The sequence below is a fragment of the Callorhinchus milii genome, unplaced genomic scaffold, assembly GCF_018977255.1.
Source record: "Callorhinchus milii isolate IMCB2004 unplaced genomic scaffold, IMCB_Cmil_1.0 Scaffold1, whole genome shotgun sequence".
Lineage (NCBI taxonomy): Eukaryota > Metazoa > Chordata > Chondrichthyes > Chimaeriformes > Callorhinchidae > Callorhinchus > Callorhinchus milii.
Genome location: NW_024704742.1, coordinates 99,877,983 through 99,898,040, shown reverse-complemented (window position 1 = coordinate 99,898,040; position 20,058 = coordinate 99,877,983). Strand labels below are relative to the sequence as shown.

At 39.9% G+C, this 20,058-nt stretch overlaps 1 non-coding gene across 1 annotated transcript; it reads left to right on the top strand.

The window, feature by feature from the left end:
- Window positions 1-19,590: 19,590 nt before the first annotated feature.
- trnap-cgg lies at window positions 19,591-19,661 on the top strand. Its single transcript has one exon. It is a non-coding gene; the product is annotated as a tRNA-Pro (tRNA).
- Window positions 19,662-20,058: the final 397 nt, after the last annotated feature.

Sequence of the window (20,058 nt, the reverse complement as noted above, 5' to 3'; positions counted from 1 at the left end):
ATGTGACAATGTGGATCAAACCTAGGAATAGGTGTTTGAACTATGAAGAGAGGCTGGGGAGGTTTGTTTACATTGGAGTAAAGAAGGTTCAGAGGAGATCTAACTAAAACATGCAATATTCCAAAGGATGTAGATGAACAGGACGCAAACAATGTTTTTACATACCTGCAAAGTGACATAGAATGGTTTGTGGCTGAGTGCACATGGTGGGCTGGAAAAAAAACCTTAACAAGAGAGATGTTCTCAAGGGTCGATGGCTAAATACTCTGAGTGATGTGGTGCTCAGCCATATAGATCAAGAGAGTGTCATTTCAGGCTCCTGGGTTGTGACGCATTAGTCAGGATGGTGGTCGGGATAGTGCAATTGCACTCAGTGGCTCTAATCCAGGGAAACGTAAGTCACCATTCACACTTCTAAGTGCTGGAAGTGACTATGTTTGTGTCTTACATGAGAAATTCATGTAATTACACGAGGAATTCATGAAGAAACACAAGGAAAGCATCAGATGCTAGCGTGAAATAACTTGTCAACATTCAACATACAAATGGTGTCGAGTATAGATCATTGTTTTCAGGAGACAAGGGGAGAGCAAGTGAGAAAATTGGGATGGAGGAAGACGTTTTTTTATTTATGCTGTTAATAATGTAAAACATTAGTTTAGAATTATTTTGCTGACTTCTTGCAATGAATAACACTAATGTCTAGTGAATCTTACACCTGGACAGAAATAATTAATGGCAAAGAAGAGTTGCCATTACCTTGCAGATGAAGCAGAGCTCCTCCACTGAGACATATTTATGCTAATCTGAGATACTGCAACAAATCAACAAATACTGCAAAGCTTCTCGTTTCTTTGTTTTCAAGAGTACCGCAGTGTCTTAAAACATGCAGAAATGGCCTCACATCTCTGTTTTTTTCAGCTAGTGGGTCAGCTTTTGTCGATTTAGACAAACTGCAAATCTACACAACATCCTCATCATAAACATACATGTTGTCGGCAGCGACGACATAGCAGACATGAAGAAATACTGAGAACAGACAGCTTCCAGACCTATAGGCACTATGGGTGAAGGATATGTCGCATGGTAATGAGTCTCCAGATTTGCCTGGCAGTGCCAATTTCAAGACTCCATCAACCAACAGCTTCCAGGGTAGCCGAGTTCTTTCAAAAGCAAATTAGATAGATTTCTTTTAATAGATTTCAGTGCCTTGGGATGTCCTCCCAACGTGAAAGGCGCTATACAAATGTAATCTTGTTGTTGTTGTTGTTGTTTACTATCTCGGTCTACAGTATAGTTCGAGACATGAAACGTGCAAGCGATTGCTAGGGTGGTGGAAGATAAGTTGGATGGACCTTGGTCTTCATTTATCTAGCAATGCTTATGTTCTTATGTACCCAGGCATTAGCAAACTTTAGTCCGGCCATGTTTTAAATTACTCCCAATTTTACTCCCAATCAAATGACTATGCCAACCTTATTTTTTGTGATGTACAACCCTATTTTGTTTCAGTACTGAAGTCATTTCAAATTGATTGAGTCAAAGATTAGAGTAACACCACTCCAGAGATTAGCTGTCAATTTTCCTGTGGGTCTGCAAAAAAATCAAACAGCTGTAAGATTTGACTGAAACTAAGTTTTTTTTCACATAAACGTTTTAACCAGATCTTTATCACAAAAATTCTTAGGGAAGTTCATAAAAAGGGGACTTTTTTTTATATAGATTTAGCTTCTTCCAACCGTTGAGGCCCAGGGAGGGAGTATTGACACAGTGTGTGAAGCGGGCTAAGCTTGTCAGTGTTAGGTGCAGTAATTGTGTTCTTTCATGCCATCACTAGCAGAATATTATCCAGCTCTGTTCTCCCAATTTTTGATTTCCTCTTTCCATTCTGCTCCAAACCCCCTGTAGTCCAGGATGTATGCTGAATTACAGGTCCGATTGTATCTGCTGCACTTCTCCCAAGTGTCCATTGTTCAGGTTGGAGTTTAGACAGTGATTGGTTCACAACCCATTCATCCACGAGGGCATCACAGCTTAGCTCCCACCTGTCCTCAGTAGATAGCCAGACATGTGCACTGTCCAACAAGGATTACAAGATCACCCCAGCTCAGAAACACTGACTTCAAATGCAAAACCCTGACCTCACCTGAGATTAGTTTGCTCAGCCACAACCAAGAACTTGAACATGAGGCCTTCCAGATCTGCAAAGCTCAGTTTCCCATTGGCGAGTGGCTTTATATGATGAGCTATCTGGGAAGACTTTATAAATATATAAAAATCCTTGCATGTGATATTGTGCTTTATTTCGTTGTTGAGATGTCTCAAAGCGTTTCGCAGAATACACTGTAAAGGGGATTGACTGCAAACCTTGTGGGCAAAACGTGGCAGCCTATTGTGCACAGCAGTGTTCCACAAGAAGTCGTGGATTTAGCGACCACATTATTATTTATTTGTTTTCAAAACAAAACAAAACAAATAAATAATTTACAGTGTATTCTGCGAAGCGCTTTGAGACATCTCAACAACGTAATATTACCCCGGAAATGTGATCCATCAATCAACCAACAACTGGATTCTCATTTACTACCAGGTAAACAGAGGCGTGTGGAGTAAGGAAACATGCCCAACATTTTGCCGTGCCCACGAATCGAACCCGGGTCCTCTCGCTTGCAAGGCGAGTGTTCTAATCACTATGCTACAGGACTCCACAGGTACCTCCCATTGCCTGTACCTTTTGTCCAGTCAGCACTGAAGTCACTCCTGTGTGTCTTCCACACCTTTTTCTCAATCTTAGCCAACTTTGAATGGACATGAGAAATAATATTGGCAATATGGTGTTTGGGCATTATGTTTACAAAAGGGATTTCATAACACACAAAGACGCTTAGAAAATGTTCATGGTATTAATTTTCCAATTTGCAAGAACTGAAACTCACATTTGTCGGTCAACTGATAGCCATTTTATGACAATCTTCTTATAAAACGAAAGAAAAAAGATGAGTCAGAAATCTTTAGGTTGTGCTGGCTCATTGGTGACAAGATGAGTAAAGGGGGAAACGGAGCTGAGCAAACTCTGTCACGAACTTAGTGATCCCATATCTGAGCCAAGCACATTTCCAGTATGTATTCCAGTGATACAAAACTTGAATTGAAGGTGAAAGGAAATTATTAATCCTTTTGCTATGTGCTCAATTTAGACAGCAGTGAGGAACAAGAGCATACAATAGGTTTATTTGGATCATGGGAGGAACAAGATAAGAAAATTCAGATGATAATTTAGAAGAAGACAAGAAAGGTTTTGATGAAGAAATAAAGGTTGAAGGCTAGAAGTGGAGATAGCATCATATATTGACATGACTTCTCTTGTATTCTGTGTGGAAATACATGATAGATGCTGTTCCATATATAGGAGCAGGATTTAAATCTAGATCAGACTTGTGATTTATAGAGAGTTAAACAAAATAAAGTTCTTCTTCTGAAAGAAGAAACCAAGCTTCCTGGACGCACCATCAAAATGGAATAGATGGCGAGTTCACTGGAAATCAGAGGAAAGAGCATAGTCAAGAATGACAATGGATGTAAAGGGACTAAGCCAAAACAATAGAGAGCGGGTGCTGCCCTGGGCTATATGTGGTCCGGGAGTATGTAATAATAATAATAATCCTTGCATTTGATATAGAGCTTTATCACGTCTTTGAGACATCTCAAAGCGCTTCACAGAATATACTGTAAAGTGAATTGACTGTATAGTTTGTGGGCAAAACGTGGCAACCAATTGCGCACAGCAGTGCCCACAAACAGTCGTGTATTGAAGTGACCAATTCATTATTATTATTTTTTTGAAGGAATTAATACCCCCAGAATAATTTTTAGCCAATCGACTAACAACTGGGTTCCTACTCACTGCTAGGAATACAGAGGCGTGTGGAGTAAGGAAACTTGCCCAACATTTCGCCCTGCTAGGAATTAAACCCAGGTCTAGAGGTGAGTGCTCTAACCACTGAGCTACAGGACACCAGTAATGCAAACCACAAGTGTTAAAAACGCAAACGTGTTGTGTACATATATATAAGGCAACAACTTACATGTATATAGCGTCCCTCACGCAGGGTAGTGTCCCAGAGCAAACAATATCAAATGCAAGGATTATACTTTTTCTAAACTGACATCTTCCAGAAATTTATAAGGGAGAAACAGTAAACGTGTTTAGTCAATAAAGCTATGGTTACTCATGACTCGAGTGGAACTTATTTGTTCAAAAGAAATAAACGAAAGTAAGCTCACTGCTTTGTCAGTAATGCTGTCAGTAGACTAAAGCGGTGAATATAAAGAATCTGTGATTGTGCTGGAAGTCAAGTTAGCAGATGTTTTTTTTTAAAAATCCTACTGCCCTTTAAAGAACAGATTCAGAATTGGGTGGTTTGACCCACAATAAACTCTTTATTTCCCAGAAGAAATGACATTGAAGTAAATCAGACTCAAACAAGTACCTTCCCACCCACCCTCTGCATACTCACACTCTAAAGTACACATCTCCCTACATTGGACGACACAGCACTTTGCTTAAGAAAAAGGAAACATGATTTTTTTGTTGCTTAGATACTCTCACTGAGCATCTGGCACAGATTATCTGGGCTGATTGGCTGATTTCCATGCCATGTAATTCTTTGTAACATTTAGAAATCCCAAATGGTGGTTCCTCCAGCTAGATTTCTATCTTTATCATATAAGTGCTTAATCCCTCCCTTCCCCCTCCCCCAAACAAACAACAACAAATTGTATTTATGTAGTGTGTTTCACATCGGAAGGACATCTCAAGGCGTTGGACAGTTGAGGGTTTAGAGGACACTTGAGAGTCAAACAAGACACCGAGATTCCATACTGGCTCCCTGAGGTGGAATGAGCATCCGTGTAGATTGATGCTGTCAGCGCCTCAGGTGAGAAGGCAATGACAGGAGCCAAGCAGGAGAGCATCTGTCTAATTCAGTGGGAGAAAGTTAGCTTTCATCCAGGTCTTGATGTCCAACAGAACAGCAGTGATCCTGGTACTGAGAGTGGAGGCAGAGATACAGAGCTGGGTGTCATCTGCTTTTATGAGGAAATTAACCCTATGCCTGTGGATGATGTCACTGCGTAGTAGCATGTAAATATTAAAGAGGAGGTCACCGAGGATAGAGACCTGAGGATAACCACATGTGACGGTGAGGGGGCAAGAAGAGAAGCATGTGCAGTTACAAAGAAACACACAGATATTTAAAGCAAAGTTGCTAAGTGTATTGCAATATCCATGACACGTAAATAGCCCTCATTAGTGAAAAATTTTATCAATTCTATTTGTGTTAGAAAGATATTTTAAACTTTAGGCAAAAGCTTTTTTTCTGTACCCTGCAGACCACAGGGCTTTGAATGCTTTGATTATTGGGTTAAACCATCTTAAAATGAATGATAACTTTATCATTTGAATGAAGTTTCATTATTTTTTACTCAGAGATCTAATGCTTAATGACCTTGAAATGCAAGTAATACACAATATCTAATGCTGCTAAATGTCATACAACAACATACAGGACTTGTATTCCAGCTGCTGTCAAAACCGAGGAATGAAATAGTAGCTAGTTGCAGGAAGAGAATCTCCCCAGATAAACTTCCATAACACGGAATAGCCATTATTCTTTTATATTCGTACATGAATCATCCCCACTTTTCCTGATAAGAACAAGGCTATGCATCTTTCAGAGCAACCGACTGAAAGAGTATGACACGGCCACATTTTATTGCTTGCTGTCAGGGGGAGATGAACAGCACAAACCAGCTCCATCTCATGGAGAAGAATGAATTTCATTTTTAATGTACAGTAGCACATGCTTTTTACAATTCACTTCGGTGCATAATAGCTCATATGGTATTTTAATAAATTATGCATGATCTGGCCCAGTGCATTTTGCAGTGTTCATTCAGAATTGGCTGATGCGTGCAGCATTCTTTATACCTTGAAGGCTGTGCTTTTGAAGATTATTGTGGAACATGAAACTCTTAACTCATCTTAAACACTTACAACGTTTAGATTTCATACACGTTTCTTGCTGTGAATTGTTTATCTTGAAATCAGCGTATTTTTTGTGATGTTTTCAGTGTAAGTGCTGCCTGAAAATGGAATTGAATGGGTGCCTTTTGAACCTTCATCGCTTTTATCTAAATGCTAATTTTAAACCTCGCACAAACAGCAATAACAAGACACGCGTATATTATTTTAAAAGGAAACTATACACACGCTGCTGCTATATTGTTTTGCCGAGCAGCAATAAATCACAAGCAATCACAAGGCTTTGCGTGGTGTAATGATGATCTTGTAAAATGAATCCCAGGGGATTTGCCTCAGCATGTTCCATGCATCGACTAGTCTCAAGATCTGAATAGCAAAGAAGACTAAATGGTCTCAAATTCCTTCTCTTTAACACACTCTAGAATAAACTATTTTAATCCGGAAGGAGCCTATTCCTCAGCACTCGGCTGAGTACATTTTACAGCCTGTAAATAAGTACTGATTGATGCTCTTGTTGATAACACTCCTTATGTTCATATACAGTATGTTGTTGCCTGGTGATTGGGTAGACTTGTTTAAATGGATGATAGGGTATATTAAAATCAGCCTTTCCACTACAAAAGTGCTCATTGTTTATATTTTTTTGAATAAAATTAATACATCTGGCAGTAATTCACTTGTGGCCCTGCTCCATTACCTTTGATTTTAGAACAATTGTGAAATAAACCATCCACAGCCTGTTTTTTTTCCCTCTAATTCCATGCAGAATAATTTCTGCTTCACAGCACAGGTCACAAGTCTGCTTGAGGCTAAATCTGAAGTGAGGGGTGTTTGCGTGCTGATAGCTTGGCCGGGAAAAGTCACTTGGTTACATCACACAATATCTCCCCTGGGGATGAGATCGATTGCAATGACAGCAGTTACTGCAGCTGGAAAATAATATAAATGTCACGTACAGTTTAGGAACAAACCCAGCCAAGTACTATTATAGTCCTACTATTGTGATAGTTATTTCAGACATACTGTACGCAAGCTAATGTCATCTTCCTATATAGCCACAGTGAGTTTGGAGTCAACGTGACATAAACTAGCAACTGGAACTGATCCATATTATAAAAACATTTTTATTAAAGTGAAGAATGTAAATTGCTTTGGTGTGATTCTAGACCCACAAATTAATATGGTGCTAAATAAAGTGTCACACCATCTGACTACACAGGTGGCATTTTAGGTGCAAGCAATGCAGGTTTCTCAGACTCGTTATGAAAAATTGCTTTTCTCTAGTTGACATAATACAGTATGTTGTTCTCTGTTATTGATTGAAACACTTATTATCATATCCTGTTTGCTTAATTTTGCCTTGCTGTAAAATTACAACTGTTCTGCCTGCCTGTGTGGGTAAATGCCATTTTATTTCACAAATTGCTTTCTGAAAAAGGCTGGCACATCAGCGACAGCTAACAGCGCACAGCAGATGCAACTGGCGGAAAATGTGATGTGTTTATACAATGACGAGTCCAGAAAAGAATTCAGAGAAGGGAACAATTTTATGAGGTGTCAAACAACCAAATATAATAGTCCTTTATAATCCTGCAATCTTTCGTTTGCGTAAGACTAAATTGCTGCCTAATAAGCGCCTTGCGATTCTTTGCTGTTGGGTGTGGCGATGTCTGATCATGTTTCAGCCCTGTCTTGCAGATGTTTGATGATTTTGTTTTGATAATAAACCACATTATTTAATTTACTAGCCTGCCAAATGACAACAAACATAGTGCATAGTGGCTGACAAATCTAATCTACAAGAATTGGGATTATATCAACATAAAGGTGTCAGCATTCTGTTGTGAAAGCCAGTGAATGCTCATTTAATCAGGACATTCTATTGTTTTATTGATGGTTTTAAATATCTGAATGGGTGATTGTCTGTAGCTTTGTTCTGCTGATGGAGAGAAACAGCAATGATTGTCTTAGTTAAGAAAGCTGAGGCAGAGGTTCACAAATGTCAGATCAAGTTGGGAGCTCAAAACCAGACATCAGTACTTTCTTCAAAATCCACCGAGTCTCAGTAGGTTTAGAAAGACTTACAAACCTTTGACAGGGTTATTTCATAATTTCCATTTACTTGCCAACTCATTTCACTTTGCACAATATCGAGTGTTCGAATACCTCACAAATCATTCCAGAGGTAACATCTATTATTGCTGGACTGCATTTAAGCAATTGTCAGTTGCCATTGCAGCAAAGATATCTTGGATATCACACAGACTAGCGTTCAGACACTCTATCAGCCTAGCAGACCAGAACATAATTGTACATCTTTGATATGTAGAGTTGATATCATAATCAATTAAGAGCAGTATATGAAGATTATCGCAATCTAATGGTACATGAGGGAATCTAACACTAAAGATCATTCACCAAGATTACAATCATTTTAGAAGTCCCAGTTCAATACTCTTAATATCTCTTCCCCTTTCTAACTATGAAGTGCTAATTACAGCATTTATGCTAGTTGTGGTGTACAGTAAAACATTTCCTATTACAGTATTCAGCTAGAGGAGGGCTAAGATTAGGCTCAGCTGCAATGTAGACAGGATTGTTGTAACCAAAGCTACAGAAAGCTCTTTAAATCTTGTCAGCGTTCGGATATAGTGTTTTTAATGTCTTTCCTTTCAAAGCAATGACAAATGTGCTGCTGCAATTGTCTGACATCTTCTTATGAGTCATATTTCTTTTTTTTAAAAAAGGCTCTATAATAATATTGGGGAAGGCTGCAGAAGTGTGACGAGTGGGTTAGAATTTTCTGACAGCTCCACCTTTCAGCCGTGACAGGCTGACAAGAGGGTACGCTGTCTCTTTAAGATCAAAATTTTTTGTTGTAGCAGATTGAAGATGATGTTCGCAGATTCAACTACACTTCAAATCCTAATGATACTACAACAGCTTATTTCACAGTAGTTAGTGTAAATGCACTTCCACTCAGCACCAGAGTCATCATTTCTCTTTAGCTAGGGTTGCTGCCACTGAAGATTAGGGCTCGCGAGAACCCTCGGGGGATTTGTCTGTGCCAGCTGAGTTGCTTTTTATGCGGCAACAATTTATTAAATTGCTTTCCTTTTAAGTGCAGTAATAGGCCTTGTGCTTTAGAAGGGTTTTAGAGGCATCCGACACATTAATATTTTAAAGATATGGCAGTAATTATATTGTGTTTACTGAACAAGAAGAGGGTAGATTGCAGTCTCACTGACTGAGAAAAGGGAGTGTTTTTTGGGGGGCGTGGAGCTGGATGTGCTGTAAATGACCCGAATAAAGTGGGGAGGGAGGGAGTGGGGGCATCCTTTAATTTTTTTAAATGGGGAGAGGAGTTTTTTTTGTTTGTTACAAAAAATAATTAATTCTCCTGTTATTTTAAAGGAAGCATATGGCCAGAAGCAATAAAATACATCCCTGGATTATTTCCAAAAAGTGCTGAGTACTGTGTGGGAGCCTTAAAAAATGCATTACTAACAAGTTATTTGTACAGTACGTTATTAAAAATGTAGAGCTCGCAATCAAAGAATGGCTAATCTGTGTCACCCAGTTCACTAATCATTACAATCTGGCTCGAGAGGTTAAGAAAAGCATCATCAAGCTTCTTCCAGCAGGATCTGTTTTCATTCAGTTGGATTTTATTTTTAACTTACAATGTGTTCCAGATGTCTGCTGCACTGCAACTGTCTGCACTGCTGGATATTTATTATGTCCTGACAGTAGCATAATTTACACAGCATGGCCACAGAGTTCAAAAGAGAGGAGTTGAAATTTCCTTGGTTTAACACAAAGCCCTTGAGTTAGACATGCAAAGGTGCTGTTTATGTCACTTTTCCCACACGGACATGCACCTGAAAGCACCCGCCATGCATAAGAACATGAGAAAAGCTCAACCACTACTCTGCCAGTCTAGTTTGCCCCATTTCTTCAGGTCATACACAGCATCTGCTCCAACACCCTTTCCTTCCAGAGATGAAATCTTAAGTCCTCTTTGTTCTCTCACACCAATTCTCACACCAGAAGGTTGGGAACTCTCCAATTTTTTTTCAATATTTATTCCAATATTTGGCTGCCTGTCAAACACCTTCTCTGAACAGGCGCTCGAAGGTGTATGAGAATGACTCAAGGTGATGCTCCCTTGTATTTTCCTACCTGGCCTCTACTCTTCTCACAATACAGTGTGACTAAGATCAAGAACAAAACAAAGGAAAGGTTGAATTTGTATCCATTACTTCATGCCTCTGGTATAGTTATATAGTTTGCACAAAGCTCATTCTATGCCACGAGTGCATTCATATTGCACATACCGTAAAAAACAAAATTACATTTATAGAGCGCCTTTCGCATCGGGAGGACGTCCCAAAGCGCTCGGATACCAGTAAAGCTGCTATCCGACTAGCCGGCAATCGAATGCAAGCTGGGAGTTCAATTGTGTGATTCCAAACGTGGGAATTTCCATGTGTAGATGGGATGATGGAATTTTCAGTCTGGTTTGGATACTCTTAAGTATGGTGATAGGTTTCTGCTCGTGTCAGACACCCAGCTGACCAGAAAAAATTACCCAGTTGGTTACTCAAATACAACCTTTGAGTATGGTGTGATGTTTGTGAAGCAGAACTCAGTGGAAGAACCATTTTTCACAATCCAAGAGCCATCCCTCTGTTGCTTGAGCAAGACCATGGGAAATCAAGTCATTTACTACAAGAAGGAACCCAGATTGCACATGGATCAAACTGAGTGGAATAAAGGCATTCTCCCAGTTCTGAAAGCTGATACAAATAATAGAATTTGTGAGAATGATAAAGTGACTGTAAATCAGTATGTTAGGTGCAATCATACTTGTTGCCCAGCTCAGAAGACCTCTTTGCTGTGTGAGCAGGTGGTATGTTTTACAGCGAGCCAGATTTATCACAGACCCACCAGCCCACTGAAGTTAGCTCAAGAGTCGTAAAAATTCCTCACCATAAATACTCATAAAGATTTATTTAACTATCCCAGGTTACTCTGTGGAATTTCAGTGGCACCTGCCATCTTCCAGTCAGCCATGGTTCGGGTGCTGTGAGGAATGGATTGAATAGTTTCTTGGATGACAGTTTAATCTCCAGGAGTAAGACGGAGGAAGTGTCCCAATTCCAACATTATATCCTTGAGGCAATGGAAGGTAAGTGCACACTTTTCAAGTGAGGGTTGAATGCTTGGGTCATATGTTGGATGCAGGTGGTGTTCATTCTCATAAAGAAAATGCTGAAGTTATTCGGAGCATACCGAGTGCAACATTGAAAAGAGAGAGTTATTCAAAACGGAGAGAAAGCTTCTCCTTGTTTTCATGCCAAAGATCCCCCGAATAAAACTGATCACTTTTTTTGATCATGGTTGTGGGACACTGCTCTGGGCAAACTGGATGTAGTGGTCGCCTACAAGTACACAGTCACTACATTTTACAGTAAATCTTGTGAAATGCTTTGAGATATTGTGACGACAGATAAGGCACTCTATCAAATGCAAGGATTATTTTTTATGGTAATGTTTTCCAATACAATTTACATTTATATAGTACCTTTGACGTCAGGAGGATGCCTCAAAGCGCTTCACAATACTAGATGGGCTGGGAATGGGAGCCGAAGGCATTAGGGAGGGGAAAGGTGACTAAAAACGCAGTCAAGGAGATACGTTTTGTGCAAGAGGGGAGGGAGGGAATGAGTCGGAGGGACTCTTGACACATTGAACCCATTCACGTCAACCAAAGAATACTTTTGCCCTCATAATATTTACTTTTCAAATTTCCCCTGACAAAACGGGTTTTGCAGTGTATCAGCATAGCGTGTTCATGTCTTGCAATGTGAGAGAGGATTGAGTTGTTAATGAGGGAGGTGCCACCCAACAGCAGATAGGAGGGTGGTGCAGAATGGGAATGTCAATGAGGAAGGTGACAGGATGCCAAGAACAAACATAACCATCAGTTACCATACAATATGACATGGAGCATGACCTGTTACAAAAACTGATAGAGATTGTCTAATGCTATTCACACTCCCCTCACAAAGTCTTTCAGGGAAATGCACACTGTGCGTATTTTATGCTGCTAGATGCATAACATGCATAGGATTAGTCATTAACAAGTATTTTTAGGACGTTCTTTTCCAGTTAAATAAAGCATGGTTAAACCTCAAATGGAGTACTGAACTGTATTCAGTTTTACACATCCTGTCTTAAGGATACACTAGGCTTGGAGGATGTACAGCGGCTTTTCATTAGATTAATACTTCAGCTGAATGGCTCAGTTATGATGAGAGGTTGGGTAGACTGGAGTTATTTTCCTAAGAGCAGAGGAGCTTAAAGCATGTGAAAGGATGATTGATGTATTAAAAACAATGAAAGAAATTGACAGGTTAGCTAGTGAATGACTCTTCCTTTTATTAGAGGGACCCATTACAAGGAGGCATAGCTATAAAATCAGATATAGATATTGAGGGAGTATGTCTGCCCTTTGTGGAATATGATCATTATATGACTATACAGAAATCTGTAGCCCAACAATAACAACAACAACAACTTGCACTTATATAGCGGCCTCTATGCTGGGTAGTGTCCCACATGGAGAGCTCATGTCCTCTCCAGCACCATGCTCCATGAGCTTAACACCTCTATCCTGGCTTTCTGTCCCCAGCAGATCAAATCATCCTCATTCTCACCTTCAAATCCCTCCACAGCCTCACCCACCCTAACTCTATGACCAACGATAACAAACCACATGCTCCCTTCACTCAGTGAACACTGAGGCCTGCTTCACATCTGCTATTTTTCGGACACGGTGTGCACAATTGACCGCTGCGTTTTGCCCACAGGATACTTACAGTATATCCCGTGAAGCACTTTGAGACCTCTCCAAAACGTGATAAGGCGTTATATCAAATGCAAAGATTATTATTTTTAATGATCCTGTGACACTATTTGGAAATTTTCTACCAATGGCCTCGGAAACAATCCTTCACATTAATTGACAATTCACTCAAAAGCTTTTGGCGGCACCTGGCTATGTTCAAAATATCTGTTGCGTCTGCCTACAAAACACAATGACTATACGTAATATTAATTAAAATAAAAATTTATTGAGACATTTGTGATAAAGGATGAAAATAATGTTCTTTCTTTCTTTCTTCTTTAATCTCTGTGAAAGGTAGAGGCAAACCACCGCTGATTTATTAATCATTTAATCTGTGCTATTGCTAATGACGGATCAACCAGCCTGGCTCATTTGTAGAGCAGGGGTTCACCGGGGGTCAGGGGGTCATCCCACTCAGCTTCTGTTAACCCTGCAAGCCAAAGACCTAATGCGTTAGCTGGTCCTAACTGGACAAGCAGCAATAAGTTTCCCACACAAGCTATGCGGTTTTAGCTGGTCAGACTCCAGCAGTAGCCCATCGCACAACAACAACAACAACAACAAGATTCCATTTATAAAGCGCCTTTCACGTCAGGAGGACGTCCCAAGGCGCTGCACAGTTGGGTCATGACCCGAGCAGGGGGGAAATGGTCAGGGTGAGGGGAGGGAAGGGAGGGAGCGAGGAGGGGGGAAATGGTCAGGGTGAGGGGAGGGAAGGGAGGGAGCGAGGAGGGGGAAGAGAGTCGAGAGGGGAGCTGAAGGCTCGGTCAAAGAGAATCTCTGGGATCACAAGCCTTGGTTCTTGCCAAAATATTGCCAAAATGTTCTTTGATCTAAAAGTAAAATGAGGGATTGGTATGAATTCATGGGGAATTGGTAATGTCTAAATCTAAAGTCAAATGCATCCACTTGAATGTGGACATTAAGGAATTGCTTTCTATTTGCAAAGTATTTGAAATGGGAATTCCTTCATTGCCATCATATGTGCCCGCTTTGGACAAGAAATGATCAAATTAAAAGCTACCTTAGCGAGACTACACCACATCAATCACTTGGAGCAGTCAGTGGGAGACAATGGTATACCCACTTTACTACAATATTGAGACAAGACCAAATTGAGATCAGATCCAAACAGCGTTCAACAGAGATACACTGTTTTTTGTGTAGGATTTGCTATTTACAATACCTTTTACAAAACTTGCAACTTAGACCCAAATATTATTCTATGATGAATATATTCCAGCCACGTCCAGAAATAATAACTCTAAAAATATTTGTCATTGCTGCTCAGTTTATGGGTAGAATGTGGAGCTCTGTAGTCTATTGGTTAGAGCACTCCCCTTGCAAGTGAGAGGACCTGGGTTTGGGTTCGGGGCAGGGTGAAATGTTAGATAAGTTCTTTACTCCACATTCCTCTGTTTACCTAGCAGTAAATAAGAACCCATTTGTTAGTCAATTGGCTTTTCCCATGTTAATAATCCCTTCAAAAGAAAATGAATAAATAATAAAATTAAAAAATTGGTCACTCAATCCAAGATTGCTTGTGGGACACTGCTGAATACAATTGACTTCTGCGTTTCACCCCACAAATATACAATCAATTCACCTCACAGTATATTCTGTGAAGCGTTTTGAGATGTCTCATAGACGTGATAAGGCTCTATATCAAATGCAAGGAATATTATTATTATCATCATCAGCAGCATTTCTGGTAAAACAGAAGCTGATTTTATGAAACACACAACAGCTCAGGTGCTTAGAGCTACAGTATTATGCTTCATCATTATCTGTGCCTTTCAAGAATAAATTTTGAAAGACAATCACTGCCTCATGGGGTCGGTGATGTCAGTGTGAAATTCTGCGTTCCCAATATGGTGATTTTTAAATTGCTGAAAGGCTGTTGGGAAGCATAATGAATAAATTATTACATCTTGCAGATACGTAGGAATTAACACAGATACTTTTTTTTAAATAACAGACATTTATTTTGTTGTACTCTACAGAGGAAAAATGCATGAATTTGCTTTTTTTCCTTCCTGCAACTTTACCTCTAAACCTTGTCCTCTGAGTGCAGTAACTCATGAGCAAGGGCTTTAAAAACTGGTGCTTTTTTCATGACAGTGAGTGGACAGGCATGTTTGGCCATGGTTGACATCTGTGCTCTCTCTAATGTCCTTTCCAAGTCACTGGATAATGAGTATGTATGCTTCCTCAACCACACCAAACTCCACAGGCCCACCACTCCAATCTTCACCAGACTCCATGGCTCCCTGTCTCTGAAAGGGCCGATTTCAAGATCCTTACTGTCACATACAAATCCCTTTGCACCCCAGCACGTTCCTATCTCTCTGACCTGTTCATTCCCCACTCCTCTCCCGCTCCTTCACTCAGAGAACACAGGCCTGCTCTGTGTCCCCTGGCCCCTCTGTGCCACCATTGATGGCTGTGTCCTCAGCCACCCCTAATTTCTAGAATTCCTTCCTTTATTCCCACCACCTAGCCCCTCTTTATCTATTTGTAAATCCTACCTTAAGACCTACCTTTTCAACCTCAAGTTATCTCCCCACTTCCCCCACAACCATGGTCATCTTCCCCTCCCCCTCTTCCCTTGCTCAGCATCCAACCCTGCCACTGTGCTGTATAAATGCAAGTTGTTGTGTTTTCTCACATCCCCTCTTAATAATAATAATAATAATAATAATCCTTGCATTTGATATAGCGCTTTTCACGTCGGGAGGACGTCCCAAAGCGCTTCACAGAATAGACTGTAAAGTGAATTGACTGTATATTTGTGGGCGAACGCGGCAGCCAATTGCGCACAGCAATGTCCCACAAACAGTCGTAGATTGAAAATGACCAATTTATTATTGTTTTTTTTTGTTGTTTTGGAGGGATTATTACTGCCCTCCCCCCTTTCCAAGCTCTGGAACATTGATCCCAATTGTAGTAACCACCTACAGAATACTTATCGGTTTTAAGATAGATTTTGATGACCCATAGAATAAAATACAAATTCTGTATAATTGTTTGCAGTTTTACCAGATTAACCTGGATTCTTGGTGACAGTTTGTAAATTTTTCAGTTCCATTGCTTCTCTTTTATAAAGAAACCTGGATAATGGTAAAGGCCCACTGGGCAGAATTTCACCAAGGTTAATACTAGTCAAGTAACAGTGATCAATGGGTTGCTGATCGTACATTTTAAAAACCTATAGAATATTGGATGGAAACAGAGAGAGGAAAGGGAACCTTGCATAATCCTTGCATTTGATATAGCTCTTTTCATGTCTTCGAGATGTCTCAACACGCTTCACAGAATATACTGTAAAGTGAATTGACCGTATATTCGTGGGCGAAACGTGGCAGCCAATTGCATACAGCAGTGTCCCACAAACAGTCGTGGATTGAGTTACCAAATTATATAATGATTTATAGCAGGTAGAAAAGAAAGAACTTTGTTATTGTGCCTTATATCAAAAGCATTTTACAGTAGTTACTGTTTTGGCTGGGACACATAGCAGGCATTTTGCAAGTAGAAATGTCCCATTGACAAGGATTAAGTGAATGGCCAATATAATCTGGAGGATTTGAGTCTTGAAAAAAATGCTTCTCTCTTTGAATATGTCGTAGGACCTTCGAAAAGCTACCTGAACAGGAAGAAGAATTATGAACAATTTATTTAAAAAACAGTAGTTCTGACCAAGAAACTTTCTCCCAGTATTGCATTGGAGTGTTAGTCTACGCTCGAGGCTATGAACGGGGATTCTTCCCACTCAGCTCTTGTTAATCCTGCAAACCAAAGCCCAAATTAATAGGGTGTTCCTTCCAGGACAAGGGACATAAAGCTTGCTAGATTGTTCATAATGGTTTTAGCTGATTATTCCAGTATACAATCTGAGGATCCCTTGTCAACCTGCACGTAATGCTTTCTGGAGTTAGGAAAACAGGATAGGTACTTCCATGGAGAGAGTGTACAGTTTATCTTAGACAAAGAAAAACTATTCATGTATCTGATTAGATACCCTTAGGCATACTGACAGGTCAGAATGGATGACCAAAACACCCTATGAGATCTACACCCGTGAGGATGAACACACAACCTACTGACTCACAAGTAAGAGTGCTACCAATGAGCCAAGCTGACACAGTGCAATAAATCTTCACTTCTAGACTTCTAAGGAGGGGGAAGCTTGTGCATAATGGGTATGTCTGATGTGTGGGATTATGCTATATCGGTTTACCATAAATCATATTTCACTCTAATTCTTTTTTATTAAAAAGACACAGTAAAGATACAATAAAGAAAGCGTATTGAATAGGGTGAAGGGGTTCGCAATTATTGGGAGTTAAATTCTATGAACTGTTTGACAGCTATTGATAGATCCCTGGTATTTACCATTGTCAAAGCACATTCTAATAATAATAAAACTAATAAACTATGTGCAAGGTCCCCAGGTACTCACGTCAGGATCAATATCCTGATTTCTTCTTCATCTGCTTGCACTGTATAATTAGAGCGCTTCTCTTTCTGTGTAATGCAGGATAAAGCCAATAAAAAATAAAAATAAAGAAGCTTCCTCTCCATGGTAAATATATTGACAGTCACAGATGCTGCCTGATACTATAGGTGCAGAACACAGATAACAATGAGAGCGTGATTGCTTTCCACTCATTCCCATGCTCTTTATCATTACTGCATTGTCATGTCTCACACTGCTCAAATTTAGAAAAAGGAATGGACTTAGATTTTTATAGCATCTTGTTGTGTCTCAAAGAGCCTTACAGTAACTGTTATTAAGCGTAGTGACTTTTGAGATGGGGGTAGAGAATCTGGATGGGTGATATAATATTAATAATAATAATCCTTTAATTTAATTAATTTAATTTAATTTAGTGATTGTGTATCGGCAGGCAAACGCGGAAGGCAATTTGCACACAGCAACGTTCCAAACAGTTATGAAGTGAATGGCCAGTTTTATCTGGGGACGTTATTGATCAGGACACTGGGAGAAGCTCCCTTCCTTTGGCTTGGCATCCCACTGGAGTGTCAGCGTCGACTTCAGTTGAAAGTTCTGACTCGGGCTTGAACCCACCACCTTCTGCCTCACAACGAGAGAAATACCAACTGAGTCAGACACCTGGAGATAGGGGATAAGCTGGGTGGGAGATGCAAGGTGGGGGGCAGGGGAGGTTCATTAGCACTACAAAGCACCATATGTGTGAAAAAGCGGGGTTGAGCAAATCCCTGAAACCTCTTGCAAAACATTGATGACATCTGGAAAAGATAAGTTCCAACAAATTATTGCGTATAAGTGCTTCAGCTGGCATTCCAGGTTATCATTACCCCACTCTTCAGCAATAATAGTAAGTACATAGGAAGTAGTTGCCATTTTATGCTGACTGTTACATTGTACAGAGGACAGTGAGGAAAGCATTGAACTTGAACAGCTACAAACCAGCACTTTCAGTTTAATTTGCTCTGTCCTATACTTCACCAACGCAAGGAAGTAAATTATGAAAGGGTTAAAAAGAAACAAGGAACAAGCCACCATGAACTTCAACAGCTATACTGTTGAGCATTTTTACAGTTACCCACTTTAGAGTATATTATGTGAAGCTCTTTGTATTTATCCTATTGTTGTTACATTTTACACCTAAAGTGTTACATGTTTAAAGTTATTTTAAAATATTCAAGTAACAGTGATCAATGGGTTGCTGATTGTACATTTTAAAAACCCATAGAATATAGGATGGAAACAGAGAGAGGAAAGGGAACCTTGCATAATCCTTGCATTTGATGTAGCTCTTTTCATGTCTTCGAGATGTCTCAACACGCTTCACAGAATATACTGTAAAGTGAATTGACCGTATATTCGTTGGCCAAACGTGGCAGCCAATTGCATACAGCAGTGTCCCACAACAGTCGTGGATTGAGTTACCAAATTATATAATGATTTATAGCAGGTAGAAAAGAAAGAACTTTGTTATTGTGCCTTATATTAAAAGCATTTTAGAGTAGTTACTGTTTTGGCTGGGACACATAGCAGGCATTTTGCAAGTAGAAATTTCCCATGGACATTTCTCAGGAAAATATATTGAAACAGTATTGGAAATGCTCAACATTGATCACAAATTTATTATCCCAATTCGTCAAACCACTTGAATTTAGAAATGTTAGACATGTTTCTTTTCAACTGGTTACGCATCGTGCCTGACAAGGTATCTTGGGATGTAAGGTCTGTGTCTGTGCTCTTGTCCACACTAGCTCTGGACCCCCTGCAACCTTGATGCCCTGGCTGTCCCACCACTCAGCAAACACTGGCATGCTTCACGTTCCCACCCGCTTTACACCACCATTGATGGGCAAGCTTTCAGTGGCTCTGACCCACTCTCTACAACTCCATTCTGTATTTCCTCACCTTGCCCTCTCTCCACTTTCAAAACCTGCTTTAAGATCCATCAGTTCAACCATTCTCTTGGCCTACTTCCTGAAATGTGTGAAAAACTTTGAGACGTCCTTCCAAAATGAAAGACGCTATATGAATGAGCGCTTAAGCTTAAGCTCCAATACACTAACCCACTTGAAGGGTGCTAAATAAATGCAAGTTGCTGTTGTAAATGTAAATTGTTGTTGATTCCTGTAGCTCAGTGGTTAGAGCACTCGCCTCGGAAGCGAGAGACCTGGGTTCGATTCCCGGGAGGGCAAAATGTTGGTCAAGTTTCCTTATCCTACACACACTCTGTTTACCTAGCAGTAAGCAGAAATCTGGTTGTTAGTCATTTGGCGGATCGCTTTTCTGGGGGTAATAATTCCTTCAAAAGAATTTAAAAATTGGTCACTTCAATCCACGATTGTTTGTGGGACAATTGGCAATTGGCTGCCGCGTTTCACCCACAAAATATAGTCAATTCACTTTTCAGAATATTCTGTGAAGCACTTTGAGACGTCTCAAAGGCGTATCAAATGTAAGAAAGGATTATTATTTCTTAAACAAAGATTTTTAAACCCATTATAAATCAGTTCAGGTGAAGCTAACATCTAAAAGATAAATTGATGAAACCACAGTTGTTCATTTATAAACACCACATCATTTTTTCTGCAC